This window comes from Mesoplodon densirostris, chromosome 4 (genome assembly GCF_025265405.1).
Source record: "Mesoplodon densirostris isolate mMesDen1 chromosome 4, mMesDen1 primary haplotype, whole genome shotgun sequence".
In the NCBI taxonomy this organism is placed as follows: domain Eukaryota; kingdom Metazoa; phylum Chordata; class Mammalia; order Artiodactyla; family Ziphiidae; genus Mesoplodon; species Mesoplodon densirostris.
In genome coordinates, this window is record NC_082664.1 from 12744649 (window position 1) to 12766108 (window position 21460).

Genomic DNA, 21460 nt, shown 5'->3' on the forward strand with positions numbered 1-21460 from the left:
GGTTCGTGCCCCGGTCCGGGAAGATCCCACATGCCGCGGAGCAGCTGGGCCCGTGAGCCATGGCCGTTGAGCCTGTGCGTCTGGAGCCTGTGCTCCGCAACGGGAGAGGCCGCGACAGTGAGAGGCCCGCGTACCGCAAAAAAAAAAAAAAAAAAAAAAGGTTGGGGACCACTGTCCTAGACCCAGCCTTGTCCCCCACAGTGAGCAATCCAAGAGGCCAATGAGGAAACTGCAATACCTTATGACTCAGACTCAGAGATCAGAAACCAACACTTTCACCGAATTTTACAGGCTACCTAGACCATCCCGGATTCAGTGTAGGAGGGGAATAAACAAGGGTGTGAGTAATCAGAGGTAAGGATCACTGGGGGGTCATCTTGGGGGCTGACTACAACAGATAAGATGTAATGTCTGGGATTTACTATAAAATAATGTGGATTTTGGGGATTTGGTGGGATTCAATACAAATCAAGCAAGACTGACCATTGGTTGATCAACAACTGATAGGTAGGTACTCGGAGGTCCATTATGCTGTGCTGTCTACTCTAGTAAACGTTTGAGATTTTCCATAATAAAAAATTAAAACAAGAAAAGACAATGTGATATGAGGTAGGCATTCTGCTCAGCCAGCCTGGAGCAAGAGCTTGAGCTCTTCACTGTTTTCACTGTGTCTCATGGAATGTTTGATACATACTTGCCTAGTTGATCAGAATTGCCTGTTTTTATTTTAAAAATATGAGTGAGAAAAAGAAGTTGCTGAAGGATGTTTATATGGTATAATAACATCTATTGAAAACGTTTAAATCTGTGAAATAATGCCATGTAATTCTTAAAAATGTTTATTTGTTTAGGCTGTGCCAGGTCCTAGTTGTGGCACGTGGGATCTTCATTGCAGCATGCAGACTTCTCAGCTGTGGGATGGGCACGTGGGATCTAGTTCCCTGACCAGAGATCGAACCCGGGTCCCCTGCATTGGGAGCGTGGAGACTTACCCACTGGACTACCAGGGAAGTCCCAATTCTATGTAATTTTTTTTTTTTTTTTTTTTTTTTTTTTGCGGTACGCGGGCCTCTCACTGTTGTGGCCTCTCCCGCTGCGGAACACAGGCTCCGGATGCGCAGGCTCAGCGGCCATGGCTCACAGGCCCAGCTGCTCCGCGGCATGTGGGATCCTCCCGGACCAGGGCACGAACCCGCGTCCCCTGCATCGGCAGGCGGACTCTCAACCACTGCGCCACCAGGGAAGCCCTATTTAATTTTTAAAAAGACTTTTCTCTTTTTTTAGAGCAGTTTTAGGTTTACAAGAACTTTGAGAGGAAGACACAGAGATTTGCCGTGTACCCCTTGCTCCCACACATGTATAGCCTCCCCCATTATCAATATCACCCACCAGAACAGTACACTTTTTATCAAGGATGAACCGACACTGACACATCATAATCACCAAAAGCCCATAATTTACAATAAGGTTCACTTTTTGTGTTGTATATTCTATGGGTTCAGACAAAAGTATAATGACATATAGCCATCATATTACAATATCACAGAGTATTTTCACTGCCCTAAAAATCCTCTATGCTCTGCCTTTTCATCTCTCCCTGCCCCGTCCCTAGCAACCACTGATCTTTGTATTGTCTCCATACCTTTGTCTTTTCCAGAATATCATATAGTTGGAATCCTATAGTATGTGGCCTTTTCAGTTTGGCCTCTTTCTTAATAATATGCATTTAAGTTTCCTCCATGCCTTTAATTGTACTATATACTCTTTTTTTCTTTTTTTTAAATTAATTTTAATTGGAGTATGGTTGCTTTACAATGTTGTGTTAGCCTCCACTATACAACAAAATGAATCGGCCATACATATACAGATATCCCCTACTATATACTTTTTATGGATGTATACATGCCTAGTAAGAGTATAAAATTTTACAGGAATAATAAACATTAAGTTATGACAGTAGTTACTTCTGGGCTGAGGAAGCAGGGACAGAGGGGCCTTCAGACATAAGCTTTTTCAGGGTCAGAACAAAATGACATGATGTTATCGCTTGATAAGGCTGGAATGTGGGTATATGGACATTTGTTATTCTATAGGCTTGTCTTACATTTGAAGTATTTCAAAATAACAAAGTAAATTATTTTTTAAAAAGCCAGGATAGCCACTGCTGTTCACCATTGTACTAAAAGTCCCAGTTAATGTAATGAAATAAGAAAAAGAAATAAAACATTAAAAAATTTGGCAAAGATCCAAATACTGCCATAGTGCTTGAAATAAAGAGATCTTTTAGAGGACTTGGGTAAAGAATTTTTTGGGAGGGGATAACAAAAGAGCATTTGTTCAGGGGTAGGAATAGTATGAAGACATCAGAGGTCCTTCTCTTAATGATATAAAGGAAGGTAAGAAGTCCTGGGAGTTTATTAGCATAAAGCATCCCTAAGAAGAGTGTTGAATCTATTCGTACACTCTGCATAACTTTTCATAGATTCAGGGTCTGTTCACTCACTTATGAAAGCATAAAGTTGTTTGGGAGTCCTTTATTGAGTACTAAAGCTTTGTTAGCCATTTACTGTTTCCCGTTTTGATTTTTTTATTTCCTCAGTCAGCCATTTCATTTTTAACCAAGTGCTTTGTTACAGAGAAAGAAGAAAAAAGAGGAACTTAGGTCTACTTTTGTTCAACTTTGGTTAGCTATTTTTACTTTTGAAATCATGTTAATTACTATCTCTTGTGTTCTGCTAAACGTCACAAGGCAGCCTCACTATGCAATTCATCCCTAGTTTGGGGAAGTCATGTGTCCTGGGATATCAGCCAAAGGTAACAGTGGATTTTGCCAATATCTTTTCATGCTCATTGAGGCTATAGAAAGAAGATGCAAAAGAAATAATACTGATAGCATTTCTTTGATTTACTGAACACTAAAATTGAAAAAGGAAGTTTTATTTGGGAAAGGAAGGATAAGAAAATGAGACAACATGATACCAGGAACTTGATTCAACAAGTGGTTTTCAGGGCATGACCAGAGATCAGCCCAGATTCAGCCCCAAATCTTAGACTCTTTGATGTGTAGCAACACCTAGAGAGGCATCTGGGCTGGAAACCAGAAGAGCCATGTTCAAGTCCTGCTTTGCAGCTAACTTGTTGTATGATCTTAGCTGTCATGTTTCCTTCAGCGTCTCCGTTTCTTTATTTGCAAAATCAGGGTCCTGGGCTATATCATCTCCAAAGTTATTCTACATCCAAAAGTCAGAAAGGGACTTCATTTACTCTAGAAAGAATGTCACCAGAAGTAAGAACCACAATGTTGTTCTGCTCAACTCTTGCACATTCATTTGGTATTCAGCCAACATTTGCAAAGTGCTTACCATGTTTTGAGGGACTGGATGAAAACACATAACAGCTAGTTGTCCCTGGACCAAGCAGTGATTTATGAGCAAGATGTGGTAGAGGGAACCAGATCTGCCAAGAACATTTTGGCAGAACATCACTGTCTTCTTCAGCTAGGAGGCTGGGCCAAGCCTTCTTCTCAAAAATAAGTCTCCAGGGACGGGATTTCAAACTTTTATCTTCGCTCTAGGGGAAACCTGGTCTAAAGAACTTTGAGGTTTTAATAGAGTTGATGGGAGGAAGAAAATATCTTTTGAAAGGTTTAAGGAAATTTTTGGTTTCACCTGTGTTCCTTTGTTCTGGGAAGACAATGTGAATAATGATAACAGTAAATGATTCTGTATATGCCATATGCCAGGTATTGTACTAAAAGTCCTATTCATTCAATCCTCATAACAGACTGCAAGAAAGGTATTATTATTAACTCCATTTTACAGATGGAGAAACTGAGGAACAGCAAAGTTAAGAAAACTTACTCAAGATCACATACAGTAAGTAGTAGAGTTGGATTCTGAACCCATACATCTGGCAAATTGTGCTCTTAATTCCAACCACTGATGTCTCCCTAAATGGTTCTGTTAGTGATGTAAAAGTAGAGCTAGGATTAGCTTATGACCCAGTGTATTAGTTTCCCATGGCTGCTGTAACAAATTGCCACTAACTTTGTAGCTTAAAACCACATAAATGTATTCTCTTATAGTCCTGGTGGTCAGAAGTCCAAAACGGGTCTCACTAGTCTAAAATCAAGGGGTTGGCAGGGCTACATTCCTGCTGGAGGCTCTAGGGGGGAATCTGCTTCCTTGATTTTTCAGAGGCTGCCTGCATTTCTTGGGTTATGGACTCCTCCATCTTCAAAGTTAGCAATGGCCAGTTGAGTCTTTCTTATGCTACACCACTCTGACACTCTCTTTTGCCTCCCTCTTTTCTTTATAATGACCCTTGTGATTATATTGGGCCTGCTTTGCTAATCCAAGATAATTTCCCTATCTCAAGATCCTTAATCACCTCTGCAGTCTCTTCTGCCATGTAAGGAAGCATGTTCACAGGTTCCAGGGATTAGGACATAGACATCTTTAGGGGGCCCAGTAATTCCGCTTGTAGGTATTGGGTCAGCCAAAAAGTTTGTTCTGTTTTAAGTAAAAATAAAAGACCCTTTCCTCATTTTCACAAAGAATTTTATTAGCCGAACGAACTTTTTGGCCAACCCAATATATACCCAAGAGAATTGAAAACATATCCACACAAAAACTCATATATGAATGTTCATAGCAGAATTATTTACAATAGCTAACAAGTGAAAACAACCCAAATGTCCATCAACTGATAAATGGATAAACAAAGTGTGGTATACATCCTTACAATGAAATATTACTGAGCCAAAACAAAACAAAACAAAACAATGGAGTACTCATACATGCACACACGGATGGACTTTTATAATATTATGCTAAATGAAAGAAGCCAGACACAAAAGGCTACATAATGCATGATTCCATTGTATGAAATATTCAGAAAAGGCAAATCTATAGAGACAGAAAGTAGATTTGTGGTAACTGGGGCCTGGTGGTGGGAACAGAGAGTGACTGCAGATGGGCATAAGGAGTCTCTTGGGAATGATGGAAATGTTCTAAAATTCGACTGTGGGAATGGTTGCCCGACTCTATACATTTACTGTAAATTATTGAATTGCATACTTAAAATGATTGAATTGTAATACATGTAGATATCTCAATAAAGCTGTTTCTTAAAATGAGAAGGACAGAATGGGTATAGGGTGCACATGCTGAAGTTGCTAACCCCTTTTCTTAACAAGGACTGTCTTTTATTCTGAGATTATTTCCTTCCCATGTTTTTTAAAGTTAATATATCCTTTCTTCCTAGAAATGATGTGATAGAAAATGGCAGTAATAGTAGTTGGTTTTTTATTGTCCTTCCTTGGAAAGTACAAAGTAAACACCCTGTGTCATTTACGGAAGGCTTGTGGGAACTGTAATGATCTGTGAAATCCAAGAGTTTGGAAGCCCTACACCAGCTAATCGGTAGAGCTGAAAGAGGTCTTAGGGATCACTGAGTTCAACCCTCTCATTTTCAAGATGAGAAAGGGCTGGAGGCCCATGGCAGTGGAGCCATTCATCTAAGGTTGCCCAGCCAGTCTCGGGATAGTTCATTTTCTTTCCACTCTCACTGCCTCCTCCAAGGCACCTTCTGATTCCAGGAAGCTAAGAATTGTTCTATTTGCCTATCAGTGTACACTAAGGTATGACGTTCTAGGCAGGTCAAAATGTTAAGAGGTTTCATCCAGGACACAGTTCTAGGGGAAATGCCTGGCTCTACCGAGCTCAGTTATTCTGGATAAGTCACCTGACCCAGGCCAGCCCACACTGGCACATGACAGTCAAAGGCAGTGAAGTGCATCTGTCAAATGACTAAGAAGGGCTTACTGGCCAAAGGAGATGTTGACCATTTGTGTTGTTAACTAAGTGTACTTCCCTAATACTCAGCAGAACGAACATGTGACTTGTAACCCCTGGGGCTGGACCTCAGCACCACATTCTCAGTTTCACTCTTGCTGCTGAAAATATACTGCAAAGACACCTGTGAAAATTTCCAGACCCCGAATCAGGCATTCTGTCTTTTTTCTTTTTTTTTTTTGGTTTTATTAATTTTTTTTTTTTTTTTTTTTTTTTTTTGCTGCACCACATAGCATGAAGGATCTTAGTTCCCTGACCAGGGATTGAACCTATGCCTCCTGCAGTGGAAGTGCAGATTCTTAACCACTGGACCACCAGGGAAGTCCCAGGCATTCTGTCTTTATTTATTTACATCTAGTTTTAATTCCAGAAAGGATTGAAGGCAGCTTTCAAGGATGCATAAAATACAGAGAGTGTAAATTAAAAGGGAGAGTGATATGAAAGCAACCAAAGTGTCCATCAACAGATGAGTGGATAAAGAAGATGTGGTACACACACACACACACACTCACACAATGGAATACTACTCAGCCATAAAAAAGAATGAAATTTTGCCATTTGCAATAACATGGATGGACTTGGAGGGCATCATGTTAAGTGAAATAAGTCAGACAGAGAAAGACAAATACTGTATGATATCATTTATATGTGGAATCTAAAAAATACAACAAACTAGTGAATATAACAAAAAAGAAGCAGACTCACAGATATAGAGAACAAACTAGTGGTTACCAGTGGAGAGAGGGAAGGTGGGAGGGGCAATATAAGGGAAGGGTATTAAAAGGTACAAACTATTTTGTATGCAATAAGCTACAAGGATCTACTGTACAACACAGGGAATATAGCCAATATTTTATAATAACTATAAATGGAGTATAACCTTTACAAATTGTGAATCACTATACTGTACACCTGTAATTTATATAATATTGTACAGCAACTATACTTCAATTTTAAAAAAGTTTAAAAAGAGGGAGAGTGATACTAAAGTTATGTAAATATGGAAGTCATGCTCTGACCTGAAACCCAACTTTTTATTAAAAATGTCTATAAAAATATTCAATTAAAATTTTTATACCTCTTAGCTCTAAAGCACAAATTTTTAAAAACTTTATTATGATATAATTCACATACTATAAAATTCACTCTTTTAAAGGGTACAATTCAGTGGTTTTTTTTTTTTTTTTCTTTTGTTTTGCAGCACGCGGGCCTCTCACTGTTGTGGCCTCTCCCGTCGCGGAGCACAGGCTCCGGACGCGCAGGCTCAGCGGCCATCGCCCACGGGCCCAGCCACTCCGCGGCACGTGGGATCTTCCCGGACCGGGGCACGAACTTGTGTCCCCTGCATCGGCAGGTGGACTCCCAACCACTGCGCCACCAGGGAAGCCCCCAGTGGGTTTTTTTGTTGTTCTTTTTGGCCACGCTGCATGGCTTGCAGGATCCTAGTTCCACGACCAGGGATCAAACCCACGCCCTTGGCAGTGAAAGTGTGGAGTCCTAACCACTGGACCACCAGGGAATTTGCAAAATTAGATATCTTTTTTTCTTTTTTTTGGTCATACCACACGGCCTGCAGGATCTTAGTTCCCCAGCCAGGGATGGAACCCGTGCCCCCTGCAGTGGAAGCACAGAATCCTAACTACTGGACCACTAGGGAATTCCCTCAGTGGTTTTTAATATATTCACTGTTCTCCACCCATCATCAATATCTAATTTAAGAACACTTTCACCACCCCAAAGAGAAAACCCTGTACGTGTTAGCAGTCACTCCCGCTTCTATCCCAGTCCCTTGCTGGGAGAAAATATTTTGCAAAAGACATATCTGATAAAGGACTATTATCCTATATATATATATATATATATAAATATATATATATATATATATAACTCTTAAAGCTCAACAATGAAAAAATTAACAACCCAATTTTAAAATGGGCAAAAGACCTGAACAGACACCTCACCAAAGAAGATATAGAAATGATACATAAATATATAAAAAGATGCTCAACATTATATGCTATTAGGGAATAACAAATTAAAACAATGATGAGATACCACTACTCACCTATTAGAATGGCCAACATCCCAAACATTGAAGATACCAAATGCTGGTGAGAACGTAGAATAAGAACTCTTGTTCATTGCTGGGGAGAATGCAAAATGGTACAGGTATAGCCACTTTGGAAGACAGTTTGGCATTTTTTTATAGAACTAAACATACTCTTTCCATGTGATGCTGAAGTTGTGCTCCTTGGTATTTCTCCAAGTGAGTGAAAACTCATGTCCACACAAAATCTGCACATGGATGTCTATAGCAGCTTTATTCATAATTACCAAAACTTGGAAACAACTAAAATGTCTTTCAGTAGATGAACAGATAAATAAACTGTGGTACATCCAGACAATGGAATATTATTCAGTGCTAAGAAGAAATGAACTCTCAAGCCATGAAAAGATATGGAAAAAACTTAAATGCGTATTACTAAGTGAAAGAAACCAATGTGAGAAGGCTACATACTGTAGGATTCCAAATACATGACATTCTAGAAAAGAAAAATCTATGGACACAGTTAAAAGATCAGTGGTTGCCAGGGGTTTGGGGGAGGGAGGGATGAACAGGCAGAGCACAGAGGATTTTTAGGGCAGTGAAACTATTCTGTATGATACTGTAATGGTGGATCAGTATCATCATACATTTGTCAAAATCCATACACTGTACAACACCAAGAGTGAACCCTAATGTAAATTATGGATTTTGGGTGATAATGATCTGTCAGTGTAGATTCATTGGCTGTCATAAAAGCGTTACTCTGGTGCAAGATGTTGATTGTTTGGGAGGCTGTGTGTATAGCGGGTAGGGGGTGGGGCGGTATATGGAATTCTCTGTACTTTCTGCTCAATTTTGCTGTGAAACTAAAACTACTTTAAAAAATAAAGTCTATTAAAATTAACCAAAATAAATAAATAACCAGAAGACCACACCAAGAAACTATCATATATACTCGACTTTAGTATCACGCTTAAGTTGTGATGATTCCAGTGTAGTGGATGCTCCTGGTGCCCTCTGCCCAGGATCCCTTCACTGGGCCAGCGAACTACCAGGTGTTAGCTGCTAAGAGCTCACTCTGCACCTTTCTTAGGTTGGTTCCCACTCTGCCTTTGGCTAAGGGAAGCTGTCCCCCACCAGGAGATGCCCTGGAGGTTATACTTCCTCTTCATGGCCAAAGACTGGCCAAGGTGGGTGGAACAACCTCTAAGGTACAAGGTGTGCTTCAGAGTTCCTCGTGAGATCAGGTTGAGGCCCACTTCTTCCTGAATCCATATCTCTTCAGAGTTCCTTCTTTTGCCCTGTCCCTTTCCCCCACTCCCCTCTAGGTTTCTCCCGAGAACATGCCCTCAACAACTCACTTGCACAAGGATAACCTCCCAGGCTTTGTTTCTAGGGAACTGATCCATGACAGTTCCTATGGAGTGTCCCTGTCTTCCAAGTATATCCTGATTTATTTTGCAAAATATTACATGGAAGGTCATCTTAAAAGGGTCAGGTGATTTATTGTCCACAGTATTGCTCTGATGCAAACAAACAAAAGAACTTTAAATATTTTTTTCTGCCTTGGTGGTCTGAGACACATAGCATTGTACCTGAGCCTGATTCCAAGCCAAAACCAAGACTTTTCCTCCCAAGCACATGTTTTTACATTAAAAGAGTGACTTTGGAGGAAAAAAAGTGGAAGTAAAAGAAGAAAGGACTGTGGTGGTGACATACAGTGTGGCCAGAAATGAGTCTGAAAAACTGTGGGTTTCCCTTGGGTGGGCCAGAGATTTCAGATTTCACAATAAGACTTGTGTTTACACACACACACACACACACACACGTTCATTTATACAATTCAGTGTCTCCCCTTCAAGAACTAACTGTATTAAGACCAGTTAGAATTTCTACTTTGGTCCTTCTGAAAAGCATACCCCACTAGGTAATGAAGACAACCCTGACAGAATCCTTGGAGGAGAAAAGCCCCCGCCCAGCTTGATTCCTGACCCCTGCTCTCCAGGCTAACCCCCCTTACAGACTTTGGGCCATTTATTTAATTTCTCTGAGCCTTCATTTTTTCATTTGTAAAATGGGAATAGTAATAGCCCCCACTTCATAGACTTTATTAGTTAATTAATCCTTTAAAGAGGACTAAATGATAAAATAATACTCTGCTAACAGGTCCTGAGTGAGCTTTAAAAAACATGACAGCTTTAATACTAAAGGGAAAAAAGACACTTTAAAATTGGGCTCCTGAGGTCCTTGACTTCAGGCCTGTCTCTGATTACCCTACAACTTCCTCCTCTTCTGTTGTCACCTGGAATTTACTGAGCGCTTACGGAACCTCTGCAGAAGGCTCATGCTCCTCTCGCTAGATCTGCTTTGCGGTGCCAGTGCTTGTTGTCAATGGAACTCCCTTCTCCCTCTCCCAAGGGTGAGGTGCAGGCCTGCCTGGCTGTTCTGGAACAGAGCTGGACTACAAAGTTTACTTAGTTCTGTTTTCTTTCTTCGTAGGGTTAAAAATTTACACAGCCCCCTCGGATGTGCAGAAAATATTGTGTTCCTCTACGTCCTTCAACTGGATCTTGCAGGGTAAAAGGGCAGGGGAAGGAAGACGGCTTAAAGTTGCCAATGAGAGGCTTCTCAGATTCTTCTGGTTTAAATCACTTTCCTTCAGATTTTGGGGGAAAACTGATTTGTCTTTCAGGCTGTCTTCTTGTGGCAGAAATGGCTGGATATCCCCAAATACCCATTCTCTCTTGCTTCCTTTAATAACAGAACTCCTGAGTTTTAGCCAGGTCCATGGCTGCCCAACTAAAGACTGCATTTCCGAGCCTCCCTTGAAGCCAGGTATGGCTATGTGCCTCAGTTCTGGCCAGCAGGATGTAATATACATGTACATTTTCCAGCTGGCTGCCTGCAAGGTGACATGGTGTGGAGCCATCTTGGACCAGATAAAGCCAACAATCTAGGAATGGGAGAGCTCAAGACAGGAGGAATCTGGGTCCCCAGCACCAGGGAGCTTCTCTATCAGCCCTGGACTGCTAACACTTGAAGTGTTTCACAAGAGAGAAACCCATCTTGTTTGTGTCACTGTCACTTTGGTTTTTGTCATAGCAGCTGACTCTGCATTCTAACTAATATACTTTCTGTTCCCTCCTCTTTTCCAAATGGTGTCTGGAGACAGGGTAGGCTTATGTAGCCTCGTGGCCATCAGAGGTGAACTCAATTTGGTTCTCCACTTAGGGTCTCACAGGCTGAAATCCAGGTGTTGGCCAGTCTGGGTGTCTACCTGGATGCTCTGGGGAAGAATCCACTTCCATGCTTATTCAGCTGGTTGGCAGAATTATATTCCTTGAGTTTGTAGGACTGATGTCCCCATTTCTTTGCTGGCTGTCAGCTGGAGTCCTCTCTTAGCTCCTTAAGCTGCCTGCATGTCTGTGGCCCCTCTATCTTCAAACCAGCAATGACTCTCTCTAGCACTAGCCAGAGAAAATTCTGCTTTTAAAGGGCTCATACAATTAGAGTAGGCTCACCTGCCTAGATAATCTCCCTTTTGCCATATAACATAATCACAGGAATGATATCTCATCATCTTCAGAGGTTTCACCCATACTGAAAGTGGAGCAGATTATATATGAGTGAGGGTTATGGGGGTCATTCTTAGACTACTGCCTACCACAGAGGTAAATAAATGCTTATTGATTGACTGGAAATCCTTAAAAAACAACCAAGAAGAGATGGTGCCCCGCCTGAGTACAGGAGCACAGCAAACAGCACTTACCTGTATCATGCCATTTAATTCAATTGATACCTACTTAGTGAGCACCTACTATATGACAGATACAATTTTAGGCACTGTGAATATAGAAATTAATAAGATAGACTGGGTCTTGCTCTCAAGCAGTTTAACTTTTAGTGGAGTCCCAGGAAATGAACTAATGAAAAATAAAGTGAGATCATAAAGCTAGGTAAAAGGCTAGAGAATGATCATAAAGCTAGGTAAAAAGCTAACTAGAAAGGCTAGAGGTTTGTGTGCTATTTTAGGTTGGCTGGCCCAGGGCAGCCTCTCTGAGGAGGTGGTGCCATTTGGGCAGGAGCTAGTTATGTGTCTGGAAGGGGAAGGGCATTCCAGGAAGAGGGAGCTGCATACACAAAGGCAAGAAAGCCATCAGGCTGGAGTGGAGTGAGTCATTTGGCAGGAAATGAGGTCATGGGGTTAGGCAGGCGATGTGAACCAGGCAGAATTTTATTCTGGAAGGATGGGATGGTTTTTGAGCTGGAAATCATGATGAAAATTTTCGGAAATAGAGTAGTGATGGTTGCCCAGCAATGTGAATGTAATTAATGCTATATAAAAATAGTTAAAATGGCAAATTTTATGTTATATATGTTTTACTACAATAAAAAAAGAAAAAGGAAAAAAAAGAATAAGTAGTACTTGGTCAGAATAAAAACAAAGGGAGTTGGGAGCCACAGGGAACAGTGTAGTTAAATGCTCAGGGGAAGGGAGGGTGTGGTACATTAAAAAAAAAAAAAAAAAAGATCACCTGAAGAAGGCCCAAGGGAGGCTTCTGGGGTGCTGGCCAGGCTCAGTCTTTCATCTGGGTGCTGGTTACCTGGACGTGTTTGCTTTGTGAAAGTGTATTGAGCTGTACATTTATAATTTGTGCATTTTCCTCTATGTACATTATACTTTCATTGAAATACTTAAGTTTAAAAATAAGATCAGTCTGTCTGCGGTGAGAGGAATTGACTGCAGGGACCCTCAGGGCTGAGGCTAGGGTCCAGCACTTATCATGCACTCAGTGAATAGCTGACACTTGGCTGGACACTGAACTAAGTTTTTTCATTACATGTATTATTTTATTTGGTCTTTATAACAACCCTATGAAGCACAGAGAAGTGAAATGATTGCCCAGGGTCACACAACCAGGAAGTGTGGCAGAGATGGAATTGAAACCCAGGTGGTCTGGATCTACAGTCCAGGCCTTTAACCATCACATCAAATGGAGTGAATAAATGCATGAATGAATGATATATTCAACTCCCTCTTTCTCTCTAAACCAGAGGTTCTCAACATGGGGGATACTTTTGGCAAAGTCTGGAGATATATTTGGCTGCCACAACTTGGGAGAGGGAAGCTGCTAGCGTCAGATAGGTAGTGGCTAGGGATGCTGTTAAACCTCCTAAAATGTGCAGGACAGGCCCCCACCTTCCCACCAACAAAGAATTCCTGGGCCCCAAATGTAGTAGTGCTGAGAAGTGTTGAGAAACCCGCTCTAAACCTAACCAATTTCTTTCACACTCTCCCCAACTCTTGTTGCTTTATAATCTTAATCTCCCACCATTAGATAAGAAAAGGGTCTGAATCTGACATGGCTCCTCAGGGCTCTTACCTCTGGTGAGAGTTATTGGCCACATCCATATCCAGCTGAGCCTCATTAACCTCTGATTGCGTGGAATGGTGGCAAGAGTCCCAGACTGTGACTTTTCTTGTGAGAATTCTGCCAGGGGCATTTGATGGGGAGGTGCCCATGCCTGTATGTCCACGGGGAACCTGCCACCTTCCTGCCACCTGTGTGCTGTTTTGGTGCCAACCTCTCTGCTCCTGGCGCTTCCTATTAGCACATAGCTTGCTGCCATCCCATGAGTGGGTACCAGGAGCCCAGGCAGTGCCCAAAGTCAGATCCCCATCTTCTTTCTTTCTTTCTTTCTTTCTTTTTTTTTTTTTTTGCGGTATGTGGGCCTCTCACCGTTGTGGCCTCTCCCATTGCGGAGCACAGGCTCCGGACACACAGGCTCAGTGGCCATGGCTCACGGGTCCAGCCGCTCTGCGGCATGTGGGATCCTCCTGGATCAGGGCACGAACCCATGTCTCCCACATCGGCAGGCGGACTCCCAACCACTGCACCACCAGGGAAGCCCAGATCCCCATCTTCTTTTCCTAATTGGGATTCTTAATTTATAGCCCAGCAACCAAAGATCCTACTAACACAGGGAGTAACTAATATTTATAGGACACTTACTTGGTGCTAAGTACTGTGTTAACAAATTTAGTCCTCAGAGAGACCTTATGAAGTAGGTGCCGTTTTTTCCATTCAACAGTTGAGGAAACCCGGGCACTGAGAAGCTAAATGACTTGCTCAGGTCACACAGCTTGTAAGTAGTAAAACTGGGATTTGGATTTAGGTAGCTTGATGGCAGAGCCCACCACCTACAAGTTACCATTCCAGGCCTCTCGCATCTCAGTCTCCTCCCCATTGCTGGCCTAGGCTAGACACCTTACAGCCTCTTCTGAGGCTTACCTGACCGTCACCATGGCAACCCCCAGCCACCCCCCTCCCCATGGTCCTCAACTTTCAGCCACCTTCTCTTGTCCCAGCTCTGAGCTCTCAGCCCACAATGATGCTGAGGGAGACTGAGGGGGCTACCCCTGGCCCTTTGTTTGCCTAAACACGCTTGGCACCAGGCCACTGTTCTTATTCCATTTCAATTGTGAAAGCCTCACCAGCCAGAGGTCGCTATCTATTCTGGGTGAATTGAGGGAGTGGTTAAGGACACTCTGCCTCTCTTACTAGACAGTAAGTTTTCAAGGGTAAGGGACAGAATCCTAATTCTCTCCATGTTCAGTTACACCTGGCATATAATGTTAATGCTCCCCATTGAGGAAGACTGTGAAAGCATAGTGGTCATGAGAATTGACCTTGGGCTAGGATAGACCTGAGCTTGAAGCCCATGTTCACTCCGGAGCTGTGATCTTGGGCCAGCTGCTTAACTCAGGGTGGGTAAACTTTTTCTGTAAATGGTCAGACAGTATATATATTCTTTTGTGGGCCATATAGTCTCTCCTATAAATACTTATGTCTGCCTTGTTCCCCAAAACAGTCATACCTAAACCAATGGGTGTGGCTGTGTTTTTTTTTTTGGCAGCACCGGCGGTTTGTGGGATCTTAGTTCCTTGACCAGGGATCGAACCCGGCCCCAGCAGTGAAAGCGTGGAGTCCTAACCACTGGACTGCCAGGGAATTACCGACGCTGTGCTCTTATAGACTTTTATTCACAAAATAGGCAGTAGGCCCAGGGTAGTATGCTGACCCATGATTTACTGTAAAAGAAGATTATAAAAGAAGATCAGGGAATTCCCTGGCGGTACAGTGGTTACGCCTCTGTGCTTTCACTGCCAAGGGCCTGGGTTCAATCCCTAGTCAGGGAACTAAGATCCCATAAGCTGCCCCGCCAAAAAAAAAAAGACAACCCATGAATGTAGTCCTATATCTTGCACTTGACGTCTTGATGTTCTTCGGCAAAACTGGACTTATTCCCTCACAATAATTCAACTCAACTTTCTGTGCTCCACAACACGGCACTTTGTATGTATAGTATTTCATTTTTCTCTCCCTGTGAGATAATACCAACCATCTGAGAAGTAGCATTGCATATGGATTAAAAGCACGGGATTCTGCAACTAGACTGCCTGGCTCCGAATTCTCGCTCTGCCACTTCAGAGGTCTGTGACCTTCAGAAAATTAACCTCCCTGACAAAACTTCCCTCCGTTGCCCTATTTGTACGCTAATAGTGCCTCCCTCTCGTAGGGTTGTTACGAGGATGAAACGGATCTGCACATCGAATCTCCTGGGGCTCTTTAAAGATTCCAAAACCCAGGGCACACGCAGACCAATGAACTCACAGTCTCTAGGGTGAGACGGAGGCATCAGTGTCTCTGAAGCGACTCTAGGTGGTTCCAAATATGTGCACAAGTTTGGAAACTGAGGGTTAAAGTGCTCCGCGCGCTGGCTTTGATCCTTGGGTGGAATCACTGCGCACCCTGTTCCCACGCACTCCAGGACCCCGTCCCCACCCACCCAGCCCTAGCTCACTGCGTACCCACCTCCCTGGGTTTCTTTAGCCTCGGAGCTCAGAAGGCCCTGCGGGTGCACGCTGGGACTCGTAGTCCCTGCGACTCTCCGGCCTCTTTCCCGCTTCCCATTGGCTCTCGAAGACGCCCCGCCCCGAAGCTCCGCCAATCACCACGGCGCAGCAGACCCTCAAAGCGGGGAGCGAGGACGCTGCTCTGCAATCACTGCAGGGCTGCCGTCGGAAGGTGGCTGGCTGGAGGCGGCGCGTTTCGAGGAGTTCCCACGGTCCCACCCCAGGTAACCGTGATTCCTGGCAGGGGACTGCGGCCGGGTCCCAAGCCCCGGACCAGGGCCGCCCATCTGCCGCAGCTCTTGGCTTCAAGGCGGGGATTTTCAGTTTCCCCGGCCTTTTCTGAGTAATCCATTTCTCACCCAGCGAAAGGGAGTTTCTGCCAACGATGAATCCCGAGGGAAACCCTGCGACCTCTCAGCCTGCCATGCTGTGGGGTTGTTGGTTGGCAGGGTGGGGCTCCTTCTGTTGCGCGTGCTCTGGCTGGAAGCCCAGGCTCCTCCGAGCTCAGAGAGAAACAGACCCGAGACGAGAGCACATTTACTGAGGTCTCATAGCCAGAGAGTGCCGGGAGGTGTCTGGGGCCTGGTTCCCATCTTCACAATCTAGAAACAGGTCAAGCTGTGGAGGCTTGTAATGCAGAGGATTGTACCTGTTTCCAGTTACATCTCAGTAGTCCAAGGGAGAAGGGGTTATGTTAACCACCACAACTAATATACCCAAACGTATAAAAACATCGCTTCTGAGAAATCAGGAAAGCTCTACTTCTCAGAGGCTTGAGCTGGTGGGAGTTACAGGATGATTCACGTCAATCATGGAAGTGAAAGTTATATGGATTTGGTCCCCTCTCCTAACTATTAGAGTTGAGGTTATACCCACATGTGTCATTCAGTGCCAAGAATTGCAGAATCTGGGGGCTGGGAGAAGGAACTTTGTGTCATGTGCTTCGTTTGAGAGGTGAAAATCAATGCCCAGGATTTGAGAGTTGCCCTGTGGTATGTAGTGAATGGAGTAGCCCCGCTTTCTTTACTCCAGGGCTGCATTAGTTAGCAAACATATATTGAGCCTTACTAAGCTTTTTGAGCAGGGATTATTTCGTAAAGGGGAGAGGCAGTCTACCATGAACCATTCCAGTGTTCCAGGGGCAGCATCTAACCCTGACTTGTGGGAAGAGATAGAACTTTGCAGAGAAGGGAATGATTGAATGGAGCTTGAGGGATGGGCAGGGGCTAATGAGATGAAGGAGAAGAGCGTTTCGCCTGGAAAACAGCATGATGAAGGCAGGGAAAGAGCACCAATTTTGGACCCGGAGTCCTGGAGCCTGGTTGGAGCAAGGGATTTCATGTGGATAGTGGAGAACAGAGAGGCACATCTTGCAGGACCTCCTGTGCTGCTGTAAGAGATTTGGATTTTGTCCTGAAAGCCCTGGAAGCCGAATTTAGTAGATGTGTATCTTAGATACTCTCTAATGTGGAAAAGTGTTGAGAAAGGCCACACCAGGGAGCTCATTGCAGTAATTCCCAGGAGAATTGCTGAGGGTTTTAAAGACAGTTGCAGTGGGAAGGGAGAGAAGATGAGAAAAGGGTTGTGAACTGTTAAGGAGGTGAACACCATACCCAGTATTGTTCAGTAAAAATATACTGAAGCGAATGATGTCTCTTGAGTTTTCCACCTATGACTGTCTTTTAAGGAAATTACCAGCATTTTTTTTCCCCCTTAAACTGCAGACATTGCTTTGTAGACCAAAATTTGAATCCCAGTTTAGGATGGGGAAATTATCACATATGTCGAGGATGTTGAAATCTGAATGGTTAACCATATAAGACTTGAATTTTCCTGTAATCCAGGAGACACAAATTAAACCCCATAATTAGATCACTTTATATCTATCAGATTAGGAATTTTGAAGTTTGATACTCTCAAGAGGTGATAGAAATTTGGAAGAGTATCTTAGAACAGTACAGCTGCTAGCAAAATAGGTGTATCTTTTTTTTTTTTTTAATTTTATTTTTGGCTGCATTGGGTTTTCTTTGCTGCGCGCGGGCTTTCTCTAGTTGCGGCGAGTGGGGGCTACTCTTCTTTGCAGTGAGCGGGCTTCTCATTGCGGTGGCTTCTCTTGTGTGGAGCACGGGCTCTAGGTGCGCAGGCTTCAGTAGTTGCAGCATGCAGGCTCGATAGTTGTGGCTCACGGGCTCTAGAGTGCAGGCTCAGTAGTTGTGGTGCACAAGCTTAGTTGCTCCGCGGCGTGTGGGATCTTCCCGGACGAGGGCTTGAACTTGTGTCCCCTGCATTGGCAGGCAGATTCTTAACCACTGCACCACCAGGGAAGCCCCAAAATAGGTATATCTTAAGACTCAGTGGTTCTACTCCTAAAGTACCTTAGAGAAAGAGACATTTGTATACAAGGAGATAAGTATAAGAATGTTTTTGCAACATTGTTTGTAATAGTAAAAAAATTGAAACGGCCTAAATGTCTGTTAGTAGGGGAATGTTTATAAAGTGGATATATATTTTTTAAAGTATAATAAATTGATTGGAACGAAATAACTTATGGCAGTGGTTACCTTGTGGTATGGGGAGAATGGGACAGGACATGGGGGACTATTTTTTCTGTAATGTTTTGTTTATGGGGAAAGAGGGTTAATGGATTTACAGGATATTAACAGTTGATGATCTGGATTATGGTAACAGGTATTTTATGTTATACTTTGTACATTTCTGTAGTTTAATGTGTATCCTTCAATTTTGTAAAATATAAATTATAGCAAAATTAAAGTTAGTTATGAACATCTGGCTATAAAAGTCATGTTCATTGATTTTGGGAAAAGACTACAAACTATTATTAATCCCAGGTTTCAAAATATAGTAATTTGGAAGAAATTCAAAAAAAGGAATTCAAGTGCCAATAAAAGCAGTGAAAATAAAACTGGAAAAACCATTAACCATTGGTCAAATTTTACTTTGCTAGATTCCTAATTCTAATTATTAGTAGATTTAAAAAATGTAGGGAGGGGGAAGGGTAAGCTGGGATGAAGTGAGAGAGTGGCATTGACATATATACACTACCAAATGTAAAACAGGTAGCTAGTGGGAAGCAGTGGCATAGCACAGGGAGATCAGCTCCGTGCTTTGTGACCACCTAGAGGGGTAGGATGGGGAGTGTGGGAGGGAGACGCAAGAGGGAGGGCATATGGGGATATATGTATATGTATAGCTGATTCACTTTGTTATACAGCAGAAACTAACACAACATTGTAAAACAATTATACTCCAATAAAGATGTCCAAAAAAAATCCTTGATGTAAAAGATAAAAAAATAATATATACATTATGCTTTCTTGACTATATCTATTTTGAAATATGATATAGCTGCTAGTACCTTCTGTAATGGTAAAAGACAAATTTTAAAAAGTAAAGTCCTAATTCTATACAGATATAAAAATGAGCAAGTGTTAAAGATTGTATTTAACTTATTAATGAGGAGATTCAGTGAGGTATTACAACCAGTTCAAAGGAGATTCCAGAATACATTTGTAGATGAGAGATACTGAAATGTGCATTGTGAAGCCTGGCTTCTTTCTTTCACTAGGGGAGTCACTTGAACCTTCACTAGATAGAATTCATTTGCACGTCTTTAGACATGAATTACTAGCATTGCTAGTATCCATGGTTTACAGAGTTGTGAAAAAGTTTCCATAGAATCAGAATTAGATAACCTTGAAGGACATGCTCTAATCTAGAATCTGTTTTGCCACTGAATCAGAAATTTTCCCTCTGGAAAAAAGTTTGATTACCTAACTTGAACAAAATCCGTATTTTGTTTGAGATTTGAGATAAGACCTATTTGGATTTTTTTTTTAAATTTCACTCTTGAAACAGAAAATCAAAGGATTTGAGAACTGAATGGGCCCTTAATAGTTTAGTTCTACCGTCTCATTTCACAGATGGACAGTTAAGGCCCAGAGAGGGTCTCCCTTGACTTAGTAACTACCTGTCCGATACTAAAGAGTAATTGCACCTGACATTTGTTAAAAAATGGCAAGATGGGTTTTATTCCAGCTGTTGCATTAGAAGAGAGAGACTTCAGTATAGAACTGAGTTCAACTCCAAATACATCAAGGACCGCTGAGACTTATCACCAATAGGCAGAGTGGGAGGTCAGTGGCTGAAAAATTACTAAGAGCAGCTTGATTAGATGTCAAAGATGGAGGTTCTTGCAGGATTCTTGCTAAACCTGGGCCCAGCAGGCCAAGGTCTAGTCGGGAAGAGGGCTCAGAGGAGCTTGACTTCAGTTTGGTGAAGGAGGGGTCCTTGTCATCTGTCCTTGTCTCTCTTGCATGTTGTCAGCCAGGGACCACTTGCATGATGATTTTGTTGTAAGCCCCCAGGGAACAGAGAGCAGGATCAAAAACTTGTAGGTTTGGAAGGCTCTTCACAGATACCATTGTCTGCCCAGCTGCTTCTCCTGGCTTTGATGGTTCGCTGTCTCTAACCCAGAGCAAGTAGCAAGGACAGGGCTGATGGTGGGAGGTCATAATGGTGGTTAAGGTGTGGGCTTTGGTGTCAGACATGGAGTTGAACTTGATTCTGCTATTTAGATGGTCCTCCAACGGTAGCCTATTACTTGCATTGCTGGTAACAGTTGATCTAGAATGGGCATTCTGTCCCAAACCTCCCAAATGGATAAACCCCACTTGATGGTACACTTCTTGAAGTCCAGCGGAGTCCTTCAATTGAATCACTGACCTCATGTAGCCCTGTAGCCTGAGAGGGTCGCAGGACCAGTAGAACCAGTGAGGACCTGTCCTTGGAGGCTGCTGAAATTCACTTGTAAAGGCTTGTCTGTTCACTTTGACTTTGTGTGGTTCAGGTTGTCCTTTGACGGGTTCTTCTAAGAGCTCTTTATAACCGATTACCAATAAGCGCTTTAAAATAGTAGGGTGGGGCTTCCCTGGTGGCGCAGTGGTAGAGAGTCCGCCTGCCGATGCAGGGGACACGGGTTCGTGCCCAGGTCCGGGAGGATCCCACATGCCGCGGAGCGGCTGGGCCCATGAGCCATGGCCACTGAGCCTGTGCTCCGCAACGGGAGAGGCCACAACAGTGAGAGGCCCACGTACCGCAAAAAAAAAAAAAAAAAAAAGTAGGGTGGTGAAGAGCCCTGTGGGTATCCTGCTACTGGGGGAAACTTGGAGGCCCTGGGGTGTGGGGTGTAGCGCTCCCATCTGTGGTTGCAGCGTCTCCCAGATGTTCACATAAACAGTGCTTTTTGTGACAAGCGAGGTGGTATAGTGGAAGACGCAATCTTTGGAATGAGGTCTGTGTGTCACCCAGCGGTGCCACTTTCTACCTAGTTTCTCCACCTCTGCGAGTCCGTCTCAGCTGAAGGGAGTAACGAGACTGCTCACAGGCTGTTGTGAGGATGGTAAAGTGTCTCACACACTGCATGGCTCATAGACACATACATAGCCCACTCTCCCACCGTGTGCGGCAACACAGAGGACTCTTGGGGAGACTTCCGTCCCGCCCCTGGTTAGAGCAAAAACTACCTGGGTCATTTTCTCCCTGCAAACAGTTAGCAGACTGAACACATACCCCTAACCATGCCCTTGGAGGTCTTTCCACGCTTGGCACGTTAAAAACTGC

The 21460-nt window shown here is 43.2% G+C and overlaps 1 protein-coding gene across 1 annotated transcript in view; it reads left to right on the forward strand.

Moving 5' to 3' along the window:
- Positions 1-15930: 15930 nt before the first annotated feature.
- The window catches only part of LGMN (legumain), a 36542-nt gene continuing 31012 nt past the window's right edge, over positions 15931-21460 (forward strand). The window contains exon 1 of the mRNA XM_060095706.1: positions 15931-16044. The gene's annotated coding sequence lies outside the window, so the exon portion shown is untranslated. The remainder of the gene's footprint in view (positions 16045-21460) is intronic.